A 22,458-nucleotide genomic window follows, 5' to 3' on the forward strand; every position below is an offset into this window, starting at 1 on the left:
GTATATGTAGATTCTACTTAGGGAAGGAACCCTGGCTACCCACAAACCTGAAAGCTTTTAATGTGGAAGGCATACCTTCAACATGCTGTCATGATATCAGAACCTATAACCAAGTTATGAGCTGAGATCCCAGAGCTGCCTTTGTGGTTTTCTCCTTTTGTCCCTATTTTAAGATTCTAATAGCACTTCCCTCTCTTGCTTCTCCCAAATTCTAATTACTACCACCAAAAAAATAGGGTGAAAGGGTGGTCACTCACATTCTCAATTCACATATGTCCCCACAGAAGCACTTAGCAGCTGCTAGCATCTGTTCTCATATTTTCTTAGTGAACTTTATCTGCCAGAATCTGCTCTGTTACTCCTCTCTCCACTATCCTCAGAAATAGCTTTTTCGGCATCAGCATGTAAGAGGTTTCTATTTCTCCCTGCCATTTGGTGGATATTTAAGAACTTAATATACATATCCCTTCTTTTGTTCATTTCCTTTCTCTTCCGTTTTCTTTCCTTCTCGTCTCCAAATTCTAAATATCCATTCAATATTCTTTAATACTCAGGCCAGAGTCTCAGAGGTATTGGTAATCTTTGGTCATTGAACAACTTCTATAGGAGGACTTTTTCAACAGATTTGCATCAGTGTCCTTCTTTTTTGATTATTTTGTTTATATTTCTCTAGGATGATTGAGCCCCTACCAGAAAGATATAGTTCTGTAACTACAACTACAGTTTTTGACACATCAGAGATTCTGCCATGAACATTAAGACCTATCCAATCACTGCTCCTAAACTATAGCACAAACTTCATAGAAGCCTGCCTAAAAAGCTAAGAAAAATTTGAGGCTTCTAGCTAGAGAAAAACTTCCTCTTTTTGGTTTGTTTTTAAAATCTGGTGATTGTTGGTACTGACTTATAGGTTAATCCCAGGGAATATTCCTCCCCTGACACCTTGGACAGTTCCCACAAAATCTAGCCTCCCTCTGTTTCAAATAGTATGTATTCATCTAAGTGCTCTGATATAGGCAAAAAGGTGGTTTAATAGCTGCCCCATCATCTCTAGGTGGTACTGTCAAGACCAGCAGATATAGGAGGGATCAATATGAACATTTTAGCTCTCTCAGTTCATAGAACCTCTTAGGTCACAGTGTGGCAACCATGGGAAGGATGCCCGCACTAATTCTATCTAGGGATAGTAATGTCTGAGATGGGGAAATGTTACTCCTCTCTCCTCCTCTATGCCTGAGACATCATGTGAACCTGTAATACACAATGTTTAAAACCTTAAATGTAAGCATCAAGGCCATAACAGGCTAGGTGGACATTTGGCATGTTGGATGTTTTTTTTTTTTCCTCCACTGTAACAGCTCCTTTACTTTGCAGTGAAAATTGATTTGTATATTCTTTGTCTCTGAGTCCTTGTGGGATTTTTTTTTTTTTTTTGAATTCAGACAGAAAGTCACAAAAATTATACTCATCCTCATCAGTTCACTCAGTCCCATGTAATTAATTTTTTTTTTCATCTTGATCTTTTGTTAGCACTTTTATGAGTTCATCAGTTTTTCATTAGAGTTCTGAAAATGCTTATTCATTCAGTTCAGCAGTACAGTCAGTTACCAGAAACCTGTACTTGTCAGAGTCTTTTCCATGAATTTCTTGAAGATGAAACCCTTTTATAGGAACATATTTGCAAAATCATCAGAGTACACCCAGAACTGTCTGTAAATGACAAAAGACTTAAAAATGACCACGGTTAAAGATTTGATGAAAGTTCATAATAATGCAGTTGACAAGAAAATTAGTTATTTCTGAGATATACATTTTAAAGTAATAACTAGGATTATTACTTATAACATTATACCAGAACATATAAGATTTTTAGAAATTTCATGTAATGTCTGAAACATTTATATTAACATATTTCCATACATATTTCCATACAAATACAAATATAAGATTTTTAGAAATTTCATGTAATGTCTGAAACATTTATATTAACATATTTCCAAACATATTTCCATACAAATACAAATATAAGATTTTTAGAAATTTCATGTAATGTCTGAAACATTTATATTAACATATTTCCATACAAATAACCCAATGAAAGTTTAGTATTAGTTGTTTTGTTTGTTTTTTTATACTGCAGGTTCTTATTAGGCATCAGTTTTATATACATCAGTGTATACATGTCAATCCCAATCGCCCAATTCAGCACACCACCATCCCCACCTCGCCGCAGTTTTCCCCCCTTGGTGTCCATATGTCCATTCTCTACATCTGTGTCTCAACTTCTGCCCTGCAAACTGGCTCATCTGTACCATTTTTCTAGGTTCCGCATACATGCATTAATATACGATATTTGTTTTTCTCTTTCTGACTTACTTCACTCTGTATGACAGTCTCTAGATCCATCCACGTCTCAACAAATGACTCAATTTCGTTCCTTTTTATGGCTGAGTAATATTCCATTGTATATATGTACCACGACTTCTTTATCCATTCGTCTGTCGTTGGGCATTTAGGTTGCTTCCATGACCTGGCTATTGTAAATAGTGCTGCAATGAACATTCGGGTGCATGTGTCTTTTTGAATTACGGTTTTCTCTGGGTATATGCCCAGTAGTGGGATTGCTGGGTCATATGGTAATTCTATTTTTAGTTTTTTAAGGAACCTCCATATTGTTCTCCATAGTGGCTGTATCAATTTACATTCCCACCAACAGTGCAAGAGGGTTCCCTTTTCTCCACACCCTCTCCAGCATTTGTTGTTTGTAGATTTTCTGATGATGCCCATTCTAACAGGAGTGAGGTGATACCTCATTGTAGTTTTGATTTGCATTTCTCTAATAATTAGTGACGTTGAGCATCTTTTCATGTGCTTTGGGGCCGTCTGTATGTCTTCTTTGGAGAAATGTCTATTTAGGTCTTCTGCCCATTTTTGGATTGGGTTGTTTGTTTCTTTAATATTGAGCTGAATGAGCTGTTTATATATTTTGGAGATTAATCCTTTGTCTGTTGATTCATTTGCAAATATTTTCTCCCATTCGGAGGGTTGTCTTTTCGTCTTGTTTATGGTTTCCTTTGCTGTGCAAAAGCTTTGAAGTTTCATTAGGTCCCACTTGTTTATTTTTGTTTTTATTTCCATTACTCTAGGAGGTGGATCCAAAAAGATCTTGCTGTGATTTATGTCAAAGAGTGTTCTTCCTATGTTTTCCTCTAAGAGTTTTATAGTGTCCAGTCTTATATTTAGGTCTCTAATCCATTTTGAGTTTATTTTTGTGTATGGTGTTAGGGATTATTCTAATTTCATTCTTTTACATGTAGCTGTCCAGTTTTCCCAGCACCACTTATTGAAGAGACTGTCTTTTCTCCATTGTATATCTTTGCCTCCTTTGTCATAGATTAGTTGACCATAGGTGCGTGGGATAATCTCTGGGCTTTCTATCTTGTTCCATTGATCTGTGTTTCTGTTTTTGTGCCAGTACCATATTGTCTTGATTACTGTAGCTTTGTAGTAGAGTCTGAAGTCAGGGAGTCTGATTCCTCCAGCTCCATTTTTTTGCCTCAAGACTGCTTTGGCTATTCGGGGTCTTTTGTGTCTCCATACAAATTTTAAGATGATTTGTTCTAGCTCTGTAAAAAATGCCATTGGTAATTTGATAGGGATTGCATTGAATCTGTAGATTGCTTTGGGTAGTATACTCATTTTCACAATGTTGATTCTTCCAATCCAAGAACATGGTATATCTCTCCATCTGTTGGTATCATCTTTAATTTCTTTCATCAGTGTCTTAGAGTTTTCTGCATACAGGTCTTTCGTCTCCCTAAGTAGGTTTATTCCTAGGTATTTTATTCTTTTTGTTGCAATGGTAAATGGGAGTGTTTCCATAATTTCTCTTTCAGATTTTTCATCATTAGTGTATAGGAATACAAGAGATTTCTGTGCATTAATTTTGTATCCTGCAACTTTACCATATTCATTAATTAGCTCTAGCAGTTTTCTGGTGGCAGTTTTAGGATTCTCTATGTATAGTATCATGTCATCCACAAACAGTGACAGTTTTACTTCTTCCTTTCCAATTTGTATTCATTTTATTTCTTTTTCTTCTCTGATTGCCGTGGCTAGGACTTCCAGAACTATGTTGAATAATAGTGGTGAGAGTGGACATCCTTGTCTCGTTCCTGATCTTAGAGGAAATGCTTTCAGTTTTTCACCATTGAGAATGATGTTTGCTGTGGGTTTGTCATATATGGCCTTTATTATGTTGAGGTAGGTTCCCTCTATGCCCACTTTCTGGAGAGTTTTTATCAGAAATGGGTGTTGAATTTTGTCAAAAGCTTTCTCTGCATCTATTGAGATGATCATATGGTTTTTATTCTTCAATTTGTTAATATGGTGTATCACATTGATTGATTTGCGTATATTGAAGAATCCTTGCATCCCTGGGATAAATCCCACTTGATCGTGGGGTATGATCCTTTTAATGTGTTGCTGGATTCTGTTTGCTAGTATTTTGTTGAGGATTTTTGCATCTATATTCATCAGTGATATTGGTCTGTAATTTTCTTTTTTTGTAGTGTCTTTGTCTGGTTTTGGTATCAGGGTGATGGTGGCCTCATAGAATGAGTTTGGGAGTGTTCCTTCCTCTGCAATTTTTTGGAAGAGTTTGAGAAGGATGGGTGTTAGCTCTTCTCTAAATGTTTGATAGAATTCACCTGTGAAGCCATCTGGTCCTGGACTTTTGTTTGTTGGAAGATTTTTAATCACAGTTTCAATTTCATGACTTGTGATTGGTCTGTTCATATTTTCTGTTTCTTCCTGGTTCAGTCTTGGAAGGTTATACCTTTCTAAAAATTTGTCCATTTCTTCCAGGTTGTCCATTTTATTGGCATAAAGTTGCTTGTAGTAGTCTCTTAGGATGCTTTGTATTTCTGCGGTGTCTGTTGTAACTTCTCCTTTTTCATTTCTGATTTTATTGATTTGAGTCCTCTCCCTCTTTTTCTTGATGAGTCTGGCTAATGGCTTATCAATTTTGTTTATCTTCTCAAAGAACTAACTTTTAGTTTTATTGATCTTTGCTATTGTTTTCTTTGTTTCTATTTCATTTATTTCTGCTCTGATCTTTATGATTTCTTTCCTTCTGCTAACTTTGGGTTTTGTTTGTTCTTCTTTCTCTAGTTTCTTTAGGTGTAAGGTTAGATTGTTTACTTGAGATTTTTCTTGTTTCTTGAGGTAGGCTTGTATAGCTATAAACTTCCCTCTTAGAAGTGCTTTTGCTGCATCCCATAGGCTTTGGGTCGTCGTGTTTTCATTGTCATTTGTCTCTAGGTATTTTTTTATTTCCTCTTTGATTTCTTCAGTGATCTCTTGGTTATTTAGTAACGTATTGTTTAGCCTCCATGTGTTTGTCCTTTTTACGTTTTTTTCCCTGTAATTCATTTCTAATCTCATAGCGTTGTGGTCAGAAAAGATGCTTGATATGATTTCAATTTTCTTAAATTTACTGAGGCTTGATTTGTGACCCAAGATGTGATCTATCCTGGAGAATGTTCCGTGCGCACTTGAGAAGAACGTGTAATCTGCTGTTTTTGGATGGAATGTCCTATATATATCAATAAAATCTATCTGGTCTATTGTGTCATTTAAAGCTTCTGTTTCCTTATTTATTTTCATTTTGGATGATCTGTCCATTGGTGTAAGTGAGGTGTTAAAGTCCCCCACTATTATTGTGTTACTGTCGATTTCCTCTTTTATAGCTGTTAGCAGTTGCCTTATGTATTGAGGTGCTCCTATGTTGGGTACATATATATTTATAATTGTTATATCTTCTTCTTGGATTGATCCCTGGATCATTATGTAGTGTCCTTCCTTGTCTCTTGTAACATTCTTTATTTTAAAGTCTATTTTATCTGATATGAGTATAGCTACTCCAGCTTTCTTTTGATTTCCATTTGCATGGAATATCTTTTTCCATCCCCTCACTTTCAGTCTGTATGTGTCCCTAGGTCTAAAGTGGGTCTCTTGTAGACAGCATATATATGGGTCTTGTTTTTGTATCCATTCAGCCAGTCTATGTCTTTTGGTTGGGGCATTTAATCCATTCACGTTTAAGGTAATTATCGATATGTATGTTCCTATGACCATTTTCTTAATTGTTTTGGGTTTGTTTTTGTAGGTCCTTTTCTTCTCTTGTGTTTCCCACTTAGAGAAGTTCCTTTAGCATTTGTTGTAGAGCTGGTTTGGTGGTGCTGAATTCTCTTAGCTTTTGCTTGTCTGCAAAGCTTTTGATTTCTCCATCAAATCTAAATGAGATCCTTGCCGGGTAGAGTAATCTTGGTTGTAGGTTCTTCCCTTTCATCACTTTAAGTATATCATGCCACTCCCTTCTGGCTTGCAGAGTTTCTGCTGAGAAATCAGCTGTTAACCTTATGGGAGTTCCCTTGTATGTTATTTGTCGTTTTTCCCTTGCTGCTTTCAATAATTTTTCTTTGTCTTTAATTTTTGCCACTTTGATTACTATGTGTCTCGGCGTGTTTCTCCTTGGGTTTATTCTGTATGGGACTCTCTGCGCTTCCTGGACTTGGGTGGCTATTTCCTTTCTCATGTTAGGGAAGTTTTCGACTATAATCTCTTCAAATATTTTCTCTGGTCCTTTCTCTCTCTCTTCTCCTTCTGGGACCCCTATAATGCGAATGTTGTTGCGTTTAATGTTGTCCCAGAGGTCTCTTAGGCTGTCTTCATTTCTTTTCATTCTTTTTTCTTTAGTCTGTTCTGCAGCAGTGAATTCCACCATTCTGTCTTCCAGGTCACTTATCCGTTCTTCTGCCTCAGTTATTCTGCTATTGATTCCTTCTAGTGTAGTTTTCATTTCAGTTATTGTATTGGTCATCTCTGTTTGTTTGTTCTTTAATTCTTCTAGGTCTTTGTTAATCATTTCTTGCATCTTCTCAATCTTTGCCTCCATTCTTATTCCGAGGTCCTGGATCATCTTCACTATCATTATTCTGAATTCTTTTTCTGGAAGGTTGCCTATCTCCACTTCATTTAGTTGTTTTTCTGGGGTTTTTTCTTGTTCCTTCAACTGGTACATAGCCCTCTGCCTTTTCATCTTCTCTATCTTTCTGTAACTGTGGTTTTTTTTGTTGGATGTTTTTAAGTTAAGAAGTCTGTTATTCCCTAGAAATGATGAATGAATTTACATCCCCTGTTATCACTTTCAGGTGTGTTCATTTCCAGGCAGTTGAGAAGTTGCCTTAGTTACATTTGATTTATCAGGATCCGGAACAGCACTGCCTAAAGATAATCTGCTGTGGCAGTATGTTTCATGCTTGCCTTTTGTCTTGTCCTTCCTCAATATCGAGGCCAACACTGTGCCTTGTGTGAGGAGTTAAAGAGCACCAGAGACTTTTTCTCCTTACTTATCATCAAGGCGACCTCATTCACTTCTTTCTTTGTCCTCTTCTTATCTCAGAAAGACCTTCCTGAGGTGTTGATCCTCTTAGTTCTAAGGCTGGGGCTAGACCTCATCCTGCTGCAGCTCCTGTTGGTTGATGATTCTTTCCTTTAAACTACAGTTGCCCATCTCAAGATGGGGTTGTATTAGCTCTCTTTCTCTATGGTGGACATCTTAGAGGAAGACTTTCTATGAACTTCATTCCACCCATTTTCAGATCAGAGGCCTTTCCCCAGCGTCCCACAGCAGATGTGATTTAAATGTTGAATTTTACATCGAAACATTTGTTTCATGTTCAACAATGAGTCTTTTCTGCTTCAATATCTGACTTAAGGATTCATTTGTTACTGGTCAACACCTCCAATTTTGGGGTTTGTGGAAAACCCCTGATACTTGATAACAGAGGTAAGAATGAGCTGTCTGTTGATTCAGAAGCATGAGATATTGCAGTGCCAAATCAGAGAGCCCTAATTAAAAACAATATTAATGCCCAACTGCACACTTCCGTGTCTGTGATCAGTCATTTCTGAGAGAGTTTTCACCAATCTGGTTACCTTAATCATGTTGATACCTGTGATATGAATCTTAGCATTTAATGTGTTCATACATATTAAAATTGTGAATTGACTCCAAATCTATTCAAGCATGCTTATGAATCATAGAAACCTTAAATGGTACAATTGAATGTGAGCTAATATTTAGGAGATTTACCAACCTATTGAAGGTATGTATATTGGGTAAATGGGGAAAAAATAGAAATAGTAGAGTAAATATAAAAAAACATGTTCTTACAAAATTTTTGGTCTTTTTATTATTGTGTTTGAATGCAGAAGTAAAATTCCATATGTACATAATGCTATAATTCATCTATCATTTCTCCAAATGCTGGGATTATAAAGATATTTCTCACTTGTATTATTTCTCACTTGTATCTCTAACCATAGAGCTGGTTTCTAGACCATTTGTTGGCCATATTGACTAAAGCAGGAGCTGATTGCCTCTGGCAATGGTTGCGGATGTTGATTAAAATTAGTCTTGGGGCTTTCCTGGTGGCGCAGTGGATAAGAATCCGCCTGCCAATGCAGGGGACACGGGTTCAAGCCCTGGTCTGGGAAGATCCCACATGCCGCAGAGCTGCTAGGCCCGTGAGCCACAATTACTGAGCCTGCGCATCTGGAGCCTGTGCTCCGCAACAAGAGAGGCCGCGATAGTGAGAGGCCCGCACACCGCGATGAAGAGTGGCCCCCGCTTGCCGCAACTGGAGAAAGCCCTCACACAGAAACGGAGACCCAACACAGCCAAAAATAAATAAATAAATAAGTTTATTTTTTTTAAAAATTAGTCTTAACCTTATGCTGCTGGGACACATGATACTGGTTAAGAGCCTACAAAAATAACAGGATGTGGTGTAACATGACACACTAAATCTTCTGCTGAATCAGTTTTTTGCTTTTCTCAACTACCTTCCTCTTTTCATCTGACATTTGACCTGACTATGCCTTACCTCTATTCATGAAATCTAAAGGTCTAACTAGGTCAACACTAGAAAGATTGTGACTATTGGTGTTCTATTTACCTCTTACTCTCAATAAGCATTTTAAAAGGGGAGAAAGAGCTTAGTTATCTAAATATTTGCTGCAGAGTAAGCCCAATGTCTTGGCTCTTTTGATCCTCTTATTTTCTCTTTCTTTCATTATCCTACCACTAACTAGCCCCATGTTACCATATGATAATAAACAACAGTTAATATTTGATAACTACTTTGTGCCAAGTGCATTTTATGAATTATCTTCATTTAATCCTCTTCCAAACAAACTCATTTAGTCCATTTTTTGGGTAAATATATAAGGGTTTGGAGAGGTTGACTGACTTGACTAAAGTCCCACAGGAATGTGGTGGAACTGGAGTTCAAAATCAGGCTTTCTGACAGCAGAGTCAATACAGGTAACACTGCCTGATAGTCTTCCTTGCCTCTTCTAAGGTTCTGTTTGCATATGCACAACTGTACCTGCCAAGGAGGATGGGATTTGACCATTGCCAATGGCAGGCAGGTGTGTCAGAGATGCCACTGTGAACCTTTCATGCTCTTGCCACCCATCCCCATCCATTTCTCCATGTCTGTCTCACCATATTTTCCTTTTCTATGCCATTCATTCATTCCTCAAATATTTATTGAGCTTCTACCAAGAAATTCTCCCATCACTGAAGATACAGCAAGAAACCAAAGTTTCCCTCTCAAGGAACAGTCATTCTGTTGGGAGTGACAGTTGACAAATTTTATATACATATATATATATGTGTATATATATATATATATATATATATATATAGTATATATATAGACACACATATATAGATGTACATATATAGACATATATACACATAGTTGACAAATTACATATATATAGAAAATATATATACACATATGTGCATATATATACATACATAATATGTGTGTATATATATTATATGTATTATATAGAGTGATATAAGAAGGACTCTAACATAATTGTATTTGAGCAAGGCACTGAAAGAAGTGATGGACAAACTTTACAGGTTCTAGGAAAAGTAGTATTTCAGGCAGAGAGAATCTCAGGTGCAGAGATCCCAAGATAGGAGTTTGTGTGGTATATTTAAGGACAAATGTGGCTGAGTGTTATTAGTAAAAAGCAGTTAGAGGTGGTAGGTTGAAGGGTTTGTGCCTTGTAGGGTATGAAGAGAACTTTGAATTTCCTCTAAGTGAATTATAAAGCCATTTGGAAGATTTTTGATCAGAAGAGTGAAATGACCTCTCTTTTTCAAGGTTTACCATGCACTGTGTGAAATAGAACATAGGGAGGCAAACAACGATGAAAAGAGACCAGTGCAAAGGATTTTACAACAGTTCAGGTACGAGATAATGACGCTTTCATTTGCAGTGGGAGCCTTGAAGCTGGTGAGAAGTCGTTGGGTTGGGGGTGCCTTTGAAAGGTAGAGCTGACAGGACTTGCTAGTGAATTGGTTGTGTGGCATGAAATACATGATGTATTAAGGATGGCTGTGAGATTAGCTTGAGCAAGTGGAAGCATGAAGTTAACATCACAGAGATAAGGAAACTCAAGGAGAAGATTGAATGGGGAATGGTTTGGGATTTAAAATTTTATATTGGTCTTGTTAATGTTAGAAATTCCTATTAGATCACCCAAGTAAAGATATAAAGTATTAAACAGTTGCATATAGTAGTACATAGTTCAGCAAAGAGGTTTGGCTTAACTTATATAAATTTGGGAGTGATTATCACAAGGATAGCATTTACAGTTAAAGAATTAGATTAGGTCGCTCATGGAAGCGAGTGTAGAATAAAGAAGAGAAGCATTCCCTTAATAGTTCTATATCTTAGTTGTACATCAGAATTTCCATGGGACTTTAAAATATATACACATATCAGAGCTCTACCACAAACTTATCAAATCAAAATCTTTGTGAGTAGAACACAGGAATCTACATTGTCAATCAGCTTCCCTAAGTGATTGATTATGTAGAAACTGACATGTGTTTGAGAATTAGTACTATAAGTGTCTGTTTATGTTATACTAGGAATTAATTTTTAATGTTAAGATACTTCTCTCCATATAAATTGCCATCTACTCAAATCCAAGCTGTGGTTTTTCCCTTACCCTAAGTGTTCTACCTATATCCATCCTTACCCCTATTTCTGCACAATTAGCTCACACAGTCTTTTCAAAGAATAAAAGTCTTCAGTGCCATCTTTTTGTTCTCAAAGGCAACAATCCTTAGCATGGCCTGAAAGATCCTGCCTGGTGTTGACCACCTATCTCTCCATGTCATGAGGCACCAGTACCCGACCTCCCACCCCCTTGCTCACTGCATTGCAACCAAACTCTGGCTTTCCTCAGTCCCAAGGATACATCTACCTCCTCTTGTCCCCAGGTTTTGCACTTGCTGTATCCTCTGATGACTCTTTTCTCCCTTCTTTAACCTAACTGTTACTCATCATTTGACCTCAGCTCAATCATCATTTCCTTAGGGAAGACTTCTCTGACTTTTCTGACTAAGCCAAATCCCCCCATGGTAGTAGGTTATGAAATAAATTTAGGTAGTTATGACCAGCATTTTTTTTAAGAAAGGAAATAGAATAGAATATTATTTAAAATGTCAGAGTGGGTAGCCCATAGTAAGGATAACTATTATCTAATAAACTTTTGTTTCTGTGTGCACTCAGAAGAAGATGTATTCTGCTTATAATACTTTTACTGTTGCAATATTTTCGTGTGTTATTACTAGCTTACTGACTGACTCTTTTACTAAACTGTAAGTCCCATGAGGGCAACGGACTGTGTCTGCTTGCATTTCATTTTATCCGTAGTCCTTGATCAAATGGCTAGCCCTTATCTAAGCAATCAAAGCATATTTGTGGGAAGGAGGAAGGAAAGAAGACAGATGTGGGAATTTATATTGGGAGCAGGGTAAGCTTGTACCATCACACTTTATAGCACGGCCATAACTAACTCCGCCAATGCAGATTCTGTGGGCTCGATCTCATAAGTGAAAACCACAAAGCTTTCCATAATGTTTATTTATTTTTGATGATGTTTAAATAAACAGTGAAACACCTTCATTTACAAGATTAATGGTAAGCTCAGGAAATCAGATATTGCTGTAGTTGCATTGTTTCTTGAGAGGAGATTTAGAAACTCAAGACTTTCTGAGAACTGCAGTGAAGATCTTCACTTTTTTAATTCTGGAAATTTATGGAAAATTTAGAGATGATATCAGACCTAATGAATGGGTGCCCTATTTCTGCTTGGGACTACTTTTTTCTTCCCCTTGGCAGCTCTTTTACTCACTCCTATAATCACTGTTTCCAACCTTTCTGACTCTGTCAGTTGTAATTTTTCTGTTTCAAGTGTCAGAAAACTCAACCAAACTAGGCTCCCGAGAAAAGGGAACTAATTGGCTATTTAACTGAATATTTCCGTTGAGAATTAGTTTCAAGTCTAGCTGAACCCAGGACTCAACCACTGTCAGTCACCTAGCCTGGTTTCTTGGCCCCATCCTCCTGGTGTTGGCTCCCTTCTTGGGTTCCATGTAGTTGCAAGTTGGTGGCGGGTGATGTCAGTCCCTCTGTCCTCCTAAATTCATCCAGTGTATTTCCTAGCAGAGTTTCCCTTTTTGTTCCATTAAGGTTCAAATCTGCCCCTGAGCCAATCATTTTGTGTGGGGGAATGTGATATTCTGATTGACCAGACCTGAGTCACGTGCCTAGAGCGGATTCAATTTTCGTAAAGTGGACTGAGAATGGGGAGGTGAGGTGGTTTCTCAGAGGGAAATCAAGGTCTGGGAACCAGAAGGAAAGTGAACTAAAGGCATTAGCAACCATTAAGCACCCCACCTGCCGTGAACCTTCCCTCTCATTTTCAGCAAATGATCTTCATTTCTACCTCAAGAGACCATAAAGTTAACCGTTGTTCACTCATCTCTATATCTAGCTATGCCAGCCCCTACCCTTACTTTATTTCCTGTCAGAGCAGGGCTTTGGTGTCCGAGATACCATCCGTGTGGGTGATTATTAGCTTGGATCCTGTTCTTTCTTAACTTCTCTGGGACTTTACTTCATCAGTTATCTTATTTCTCCAGTTTATTTACTCTTTCCTTTTTCACACATAAACCTGTTCAAAGTTTTCCGTCTTTACTAAAACGTTTGCCTCTTGACCCTACAACTCCTTTAGGTTACCAGCTAATCTTGCTCCTTCCCTTATAACCAGGTTTCTCAACAGCTTTTTTTCTCTATTAATTTCTCTTTCATTTGCTCCTAATTTTATGACAATATGGCTTCCATATTTATTAAAATTGCTATGGCTAACATTACCAATAGCCTTAAAAGGGCCCCAAAATACCTCCTTTTAGTCCCTCTCATTTATTTTCTATTGACCTCTCAAAAGAAACAGGGGCCAACATATGTTTTTCAAATTTCCTCTCCTGTATAGTTCCACTACCACCGCCATTCAGGATTCCATCATCCCTCTCCAAATATTTCAACAGTTTTCTACGCGATTTTCTTGCAGTCAACCTCTCCTCCCTTGAGTACAGCTGACCACTGTCACCAGTTAAATTTAAAGAATTAAATGTGATCACCTTACTCTCTGTTTAAAACCTGTATTGAAACCCACAAGATTAAACAGTTTTCTACCCTACCATTAGAGCAGGCTGTGAATCGTGATCAGTGGTAAGATGTGGCAAAGTAATTTGTTACCAATAAAATATCTACAGTTTTCTCTCTCTTTTTTTTTGCATTTTTATTTTTCAATTAAAAAATTGATCTCAAGATGATAATTTTATTTTTAAAAAAACTCACTCATTTGCATCCTAACATACTACCTTAACTGTAAGAGAACTAGAAGAATGTATAGGCAAAGTACTAGGGCTTATAGATAACTTTCCTTATATCCATGAGTGTGTCTTATACATATGAACATCATCTATCACTTAAAAAATGGTTGAAAACCACAGCTTAGCACACCAAGTCCCTCATAATCTGAATCTCTTCTAGTTTTCTCCACTGTCCCTGTTAAGTCCATTATACTCCAGCCACACCAGATTTTTTTTACAGTTCATAAAATGTACTACGTTCTCTCATGGCTCTGTTGATCTCTTCTATCATCAATATACTCACATCACAAACTCCTACTTACCCCTTAAGATTCAGTTTAAATGTCACTTCCTCCATGATGCTTTCTCAGCCTCTCAGGAGGCATCTCTTTTCTGCTAGGAAGGGAGGAATCTGTGAGCCACAGGACAGGAGAAGTTAGAGAGGGAGTAGTACATTATCAGTTTCCATATAGTTGGCCTAACCAAATTGAAAACACAGCTGAGCAGTGGACCAGCTGATATGGGAAAGACTAGGAGCTGAACCCTCTTAGGAGGTTGACTCAAACTGTAAACCTAGCCCGCTGCAGTGACCTGTTACTGGGGTATTGCTAAAGGCTTTAAACCCATAACACATAATTTAAGAAGATGGCTCAGGTGCCCTTTGGGGGCTACCTGACAAACCAATTTATGCTAATGAGTTATACCCCTTAATTTGTCATCTGCTTCCCAGACTCTTCCAGAATGAAAGTGTAATGAATCAATACCAGGTGAATGGGTGGAAGCCCCAGTCATTTGTAAGTTGCATAACCAGGATAACTCTCTGTCGCATTCGTAGATAACATCAGTCCATGCCTTTTACGTGTGTTATTCAATGGCTTAGAAGCTTTGGAGCCTGGTTCTTTCTAGTTGAAAAATGAGTTTTCTCACTCTGTTGGTGTATACTATAGTGTACTTTCTATTCTTCCTGAAACCATGCCTAAGTTTCTTATGAAGTTGGGAATTTCCTCAAGGGCTTCTAAGAATTCAACAGCAGAGATGGGACCCTATGTGTTATTGTGGCCATTATGGTAACCATCAGCATAAACAAAAACCATCACCACAACCTCTATTCTCAATCCATTCTCAAAAACACAAAAGATATATTAGGGGCATAGCCATACCTAATGTGAGATTAAATATATTTGGGGCTGGGAGTTCTAATAAAGATCTTTACTGCCTCTTTGTGATATGGTAAATGCAGAACTGACTTTTCTGTGTATCAAATTGATAGTCATACTACAGGAGTTTGCAGAGGAATGGCCCTGAAATTGTGCAGATATACATATATCTGTTTGTTTTAAAATATAATCCTATGGTTTTTTTTAAAGAAGAGAAAACTCTAAAGTGGGAAATAAATAAAGGAACACACAGAAATGGGAGTTTCTATAGCAAGTCTGGCATCCTGGGGCACAAAGATCTTTTCCTACTGTCTGGCTCACACCTCATCATTTTCCACAGTTTTTCATAGTCATTTTGTTATCTTGATCATGCAACAAAACTGTCTTGACTTCAAAGAAAATATACTGTTTGGTGTTTTCTTTAAAAACACAGATGAATAAGCGGTACATAAAAATGTTTAGGTATTTCCATAGGAGATTTCCTCTTCCTTCTAGGTTACTATAAAAACAAAATTCTCTACCTTAATGACAATGGAATGTATGGAAGAGTGAGACAGCCAAAAGCACTGGAAATGAACTTAGAGAAATATCAATTGTTTGTCCCTATTGTGGAATCAGAGAGAAAATTAAATGGCTTCTCCAAGAACAATATTTCCCAGAACTCTATTCTGGGAATTACCCTAAAAGAAGGCATCATTACTTAAGGAAACTATTTCCTGTAAGTTCAGTCAGTATAAAATATAATGCAAAGCCACACCTGTGTATTCTATCTGCTTACTTCTTGTTTCACACAGGGTAATGAATGGGTAAAGTATGTTTGCCGTTTGAAATGCTGATGACTTTGCCTTTGACACTATATAGGGCAACTGATAACTGGCCATATCTTCTTAGGGTGAAACCGTGGGACATTACAATGAAACCAAAGTAGTGGCCACAGAAGTTAACAGTCAAGGATGTTTACCATCAAGCTGTAAAGGAGGGGACTTTGTCTTCCTCTTCAACTATCTTCTCCAAATCTCTCCATTTTCTTTCTAGCACTTTCCCATTATCAAAATATTTTTCCTCTGAAAAAAAGAGGTCTGATCTCAGTCAGACACATCTTTCTATAAAAGTTTATGTCTGGTTGGGTGACAGAGATATTGTTTTTGGTATTTTAATCCAAGTGTCTAATGAAGAATAAAGGACAGTTATCCCCACAAAAGAATTTTAGGCATAAGAGAGTAGATGGGGGAATTCGAGGGGGAAAAAAGGTACTTTCCAGTCAGAACCTAAAATTGTAACAATCCTGCTCTTAGAAAACTTGCAGTGCCTGTGCTGAGAGGAAACCTAGCCCACTTTGGGTTAGATGCTTTGAAACTTCAACTATATTGCTTTGTGCCTTAATAAGTTTCCTGTTCTACTCATAGGTATACCAGCATCATTATACTTAATTAAATTTGACTGCATAATTATTTTGATTAATTTATGCTTTTACTTTCCAAATGACACATTTATTTGTCATTCACATAGAAAAGCAGGGAACCATTTAAATCATAAAGTCCTACTATTTTCTGATTGCAATAGACTTCTTTCTCTTCTCTCAGCTCTGAAGTAGGATTATTTAACCGTTATTTTTTCCTATCACTACCACCTTCAAAACAATTATTTTTTATTCCACTGTCTTAGCAGCTCTGTCTTTCTTTAATGCTACATTATCAAACTCCCTTTCACCCTCTTGTTTTCCTGTGAGCTCTAATATAATTTTTTGGCTACATCATTATGTGGTGGTTGTATATTCTCCCTTAAAGAGCTGTTTTTATTTTCTCTTATTCCTCTCATGTCCTCTTTACTATAAGTTCCTTATGAAAAAGAACTATATTTCACCTCTGTCTTCTAAAAATCTTGCACCAGGAATTCTTAAATTGTAGTTGCCCAATATATTCTTTCTGAATTTGAATTAATTAAAGAGTAATTATGAGACTTCTATAAGACTTATATCCCAAATATACTAAGAACTCTTAAAACTCATCTGTAAGAAAACAAGTAACCCAATTGAAAAAGTGGACAAAAAATCTGAACAGACATTCTACTATAAAAGATATAGAGATGGCAAATAACCCTATGAAAAGATGCTCATCATAATTTGTCATTAGGGAATTGCAAATTAAAACAACAATGAACACCACTATACACCCTATTAGAATGGCTAAAACCCAAAATGCTGGCAAGGATATGGAACAAGAGGAACTCTCATTTATTGCTGGTGGGAATGCAAAATGGTACAGCATTTTGGAATACAGTTTGGTAGTTTCTTACAATGCTGAACATAGTCTTACCATATTATCCAGCCATCATACTTTGAGGTATTCACCCAACTGATTTGAAAACCTATGTCTACAGAAAAACCTACACAAGAATGTTTATAGCAGCTTTATCTATACCTGCCAGAAATGGAAGCAACCAAGATGCTTTTAATAGGCGAATGTGTAAATAAACCGGTGAATCCATTCGATAGAATACTATTCAGCAATAGAAAGGAATGACTATTGAGCCATGAAAAGAGATGGATGAATTTTACGTGCATGTTGCTAAGTGAAAGAAGTCAGTCTGAAATAACACTGTATTATTCTATTTGTGTGACATTCTGGAAAGAAAAAAAAAGCAGAAAGAAAAGATCAGTGGTTGCCAGGGGTTTTCTGTGGGGGACGTGAGTGATTTCAGTAGGTGAAATACAGGAGATGTTTTAGGGTGGTGAAGCATGCTACGTGCTGCTGTAGCATGCTAACACATGCTACAGCATGGGTGAACCTTGAAGACGTTATGCTAAGTGAAATAAGGCAGTCACAAAAGGACAAAGATTATATGATTTCACTTATATTAGGTATCTAGATTAATCAAGTTCAGAGAGACAGGAAGTAAAATGGTGGTTGCCAGAGACTAGGGGAAATGGGGAATTACTGTTTAATTGGTACAAAGTTTCAGTTTGGGAAGATAAAAAAGTTCTGGAGAGGGATAGTGGTGATAGTTGCACAACAGTGTGAATTTACTAATGCCACTGAACTTTACCCTTAAAAATGTTTAAATTGGTAAATTTTATTTTATGTATACTATGCCACACACAAAAAATTTTTTTTAACATTTTTGTTCTAAAAACTGAGTGAAAACTCTTTGTAGGTAAAATAAGACCTTATTAAGTATTTAAGAATTAATGCTTTAAAAATTATGTAATTCTTGCCTTAAATAGAATTCAGCAGGTAAAGCACCTAGCATATTGCCTGGCATAAAGTGGAACTGAATAAATGATTAAGCTTCATGATTATGGCTATCTATCATGTGGAGTTTTGGACTTATGTTGTTGCTGTAATAATGATCATTCAGTTGCTGTATGAAGTGTGTCTGTGTAAAGCTCCAATCTCTATTGGTACCTGTTGTGTCCACCCATTTCTCAGAGAACTGTAAATGAGTGGGAAATAATTGTGGGAACTACTCACTGGAAATCTATCTCTTTGGTTTAACAGTGAAAGGTCAAAATGCCCCAGAAGGAACTTGTCGAGTTTGGGTCACAGGCAATACCTAGCCTTCACCTAGAGATAGACCTAACTTAGAAAGTAAGAGATTCAAGCAAGGTGTCTACAGATGTATATAAGACTTTGTGAACTAAAATGTTTCCAGAACATTGTTTCCTAGGTGTATTTTTTCTCTTCTTTTTATTTGATAACTTTCAAAAATGTGTCATTAAGTCTCAATTATATTAAGGAAAACCCAAAGCAAGGGGTTTGTCCATGTATAGACAGGGAGCTCCATGAACTGATAGAACCAGTATGACAATAATGGTGGGAGTCACCACGAGAAGGACCCAATAAGGGAAACTCAGGAAGACAGAGTCAGGCACTTAGAATCAGATAACCACCTCTTCAAATTTTCATTCCTAACCTCTGGCCAGAGAGGTCCTGTGTTTTATTCTAAGTGAGGCATGTTTTCCTTATATAATACTTTATGTTTGAAAGAGGAAAGTTTTCAAAATGCTCTGGACTGATGTTTAAATTTTTGGACTCATATATTTCAAACAGAAGCAGATACTTCAAATGAAACAAATTTTATGCTGTGGCCTCTTACGTGCTTTGCCAGACCAAATTTACTTGTAGTACAATTTCATTTCCCATTATACCCATTCACAACACAGGCTTTGTGAAATTTATTATCAGAGAGAATATGACAACGCAGCATTCTGATTTCATAGAAAGAAGTCTTTTGCAAATTCAAACTGAAAATTCCGGAAAAAAAAAGAAGAGATAATCCTAGCAGGAAAGCGTCTCTCAGTTTCTTCATTTTCTGTGAAATTCTCTGGAATGACTTTTGATACTCCAATCTCTCTGCATTGATTTAGAAGCTTACAATCCCAGAGTCAGAGAGGGACTAGTTTATTCAAAGTATTTGAAGGCCCTACTACTTCTAAAATAACAATTTCATTTATTTGTTCTGAATACTTGATCATCTGAATCTAATTTGAGCTGATTATCTTAAGCTATTAGATTAAGTGTGAATATTTTCCCTAAGTTATAGAAAGAATTCAAAAGAGTCATGCCTTTTTTTTAAAAGTCAATGTAGGAGTGACATCACCAAAAAGGCAGCATAGGAGACCCCAGCCTCCATCCCCCCACAAAAATTAACAATTAGGAAGCTATTCACAAACAAACACAGCTCTGGGGGAACTCTGGAGTCTATTTAAGAAACTTCAGAGATAGCCCAATCCACCAGAGGGCAGACAGCAGAAGCAAGAAAAACTGCAATCCTGCAGCCTGTGGAACAAAAACCACATTTACAGAAAGATAGACAAGATGAAAAGGCAGAGGGCTATGTACGAGATGAAGGAACAAGATAAAATCCCAGAAAAACAGCTAAATGAATTGGAGATAGGCAACCTTCCAGAAAAAGGATTCAGAATAATGATAGTGAAGAAGATCCTGGACCTTGGAAAAAGAATGGAGGCAAAGATCGAGAAGACGCAAGAAATGTTTAACAAAGACCTAGAAGAATTAAAGAACAAACACACAAAGATGAACAATGCAATAACTGAAATGAAAACTACACTAGAAGGAATCAATAGCAGAATAACTGAGGCAGAAGAACGGATAAGTGACCTGGAAGACAGAATGGTGGAATTCGCTGCAGAGAACAGAATAAAGAAAAAAGAATGAAAAGAAATGAAGACAGCCTAAGAGACCTCAGGGACACCATTAAACCCAACAACATTCACATTATAGGGGTCCCAGAAGAAGAAGAGAGAGAGAAAGGACCTGAGAAAATATTTGAAGAGATTATAGCCGAAAACGTCCCTAACATGGGAAAGGATATAGCCACCCAAGTCCAGGAAGCACAGAGAGTCCCATACAGGATAAACCCAAGGAGAAACACACCAAGACACATACTAATAAAATAGGTAAAAATTAAAGACGAAGAAAAACAATTGAAAGCAGCAAGGGGAAAACGACAAATAACATACAAAGGAACTCTCATAAGGTTAACAGCTGATTTCTCAGCAGAAACTCTACAGGCCAGAAGGGAGTGGCATGACATATTTAAAGTGACGAAAGGGAAGAACGTACAACCAAGATTACTCTACTCATTCAGATTTGACAGAGAAATCAAAAGCTTTAAAGACAAGCAAAAGCTAAGAGAATTCAGCACCACTAAACCAGCCCTACAACAAATGCTAAAGGAACTTCTCTAAGTGGGAAACACAAGGGAAAAAAAGGACCTATAAAAACAAACCCAAAATAATTAAGAAAATGCTAATAGGAACATACATATCGATAACTACCTTAAACGTGAATGGATTAAATGCTCCAACCAAAAGACACAGGCTTGCTGAATGGATACAAAAACAAGACCCATATATATGCTGTCTACAAGAGACCCACTTCAGACCTAGGGACACATACAGACTGAAAGTGAGGGGATGGAAAAAGATATTCCATGCAAATGGAAATCAAAAGAAAGCTGGAGTAGCAATACTCATATAAGATAAAATAGATTTTAAAATAAAGAATGTTACAAGAGACAAGGAAGGACACTACATAATGATCAAGGGATCAATCCAAGAAGAAGATATAACAATTATAAATATATATGCACCCAACATAGGAGCACCTCAATACATAAGGCAACTGCTAACAGCTATAAAAGAGGAAATCGACAGTAACACAATAATAGTGGGGACTAACACCTCACTTACACCAATGGACAAATCATCCAAACAGAAAATTAATAAGGAAACACAAGCTTTAAATGGCACAATAGACCAGATAGATTTAATTGATATTTATAGGACATTCCAGCCAAAAACAGCAGGTTACACTTTCTTCTCAAGTGTGCACAGGACATTCTCCAGGATTGATCACATCTTCGGTCACAAATCAAGCCTCAGTAAATTTAAGAAAATTGAAATCATATCAAGCATCATTTCTAATGACAACGCTATGAGATTAGAAATCAATTACAGGGACAAAACGTAAAAAACTCAAACACATGGAGGCTAAACAATACGTTACTAAATAACCAAGAGATCACTGAAGAAATCAAAGAAGAAATCAAAAAATACCTAGAGACAAATGACAATGAAAACACGACGATCCAAAACCTATGGGATGCAGCAAAAGCAGTTCTAAGAGGGAAGTTTATAGCAGTACAATACTACCTCAAGAAACAACAAACACCTCAAATAAAGTCTAACCTTACACCGAAAAGAACTAGAGAAAGAAGAACAAACAAAACCCAGAGTTACCAGAAGGAAAGAAATATAAAGATCAGAGCAGAAATAAATGAAATAGAAACAAAGAAAAAAAAGAACAAAGATCAATAAAACTAAAAGCTGCTTCTTTGAGAAGATAAATAAAATTGATAGACCATTAGCTAGACTCATCAAGAAAAGAGGGAGAGGACTCAAATCATTAAAATTAGAGACGGAAAAGGATAGTTACAACAGACACTGCAGAAATACAAAGCATCCTAAGAGACTACGACAAGTAACTCTATGCCAATAAAATGGACAACCTGGAAAAAATGGACAAATTCTTAGAAAGGTATAACCTTCCAAGACTGAACCAGGAAGAAATAGAAAACATGAACAGAACAATCACAAGTAATGAAATAGAAACTGTGATTAAAAATCTTCCAAAAAACAAAAGTCCAGGACCAGATGAATTCTATTCACAGGTGAATTCCATCAAACATTTAGAGAAGAGCTAACACCCATCCTCTCAAACTCTTCCAAAAAATTGCAGAGGAAGGAACACTCCCAAACACATTTTGTGAGGCCACCATCACCCTGATACCAAAAGGAGACAAAGATACTACAAAAAAAGAAAATTACAGACCAATATCACTGATGAAGATAGATGCAAAAATCCTCAACAAAATATTAGCAAACAGAATCCGACAACACATTAAAAGGATCATACACCATGATCAAGTGGGATTTATCCCAGGGATGCAAGGATTCTTCAA

General features: G+C 36.9%; 1 protein-coding gene across 1 annotated transcript in view; it reads right to left on the reverse strand.

Moving 5' to 3' along the window:
- Positions 1-11,232: 11,232 nt before the first annotated feature.
- The window catches only part of LOC309627871 (alpha-fetoprotein-like), a 263,638-nt gene continuing 252,412 nt past the window's right edge, over positions 11,233-22,458 (reverse strand). The window contains exon 14 of the transcript XR_014244002.1: positions 11,233-11,244. The gene's annotated coding sequence lies outside the window, so the exon portion shown is untranslated. The remainder of the gene's footprint in view (positions 11,245-22,458) is intronic.

Source organism: Balaenoptera borealis (assembly GCF_965194805.1).
Source record: "Balaenoptera borealis genome assembly, chromosome: 4".
Classification (NCBI taxonomy): Eukaryota; Metazoa; Chordata; class Mammalia; order Artiodactyla; family Balaenopteridae; genus Balaenoptera; species Balaenoptera borealis.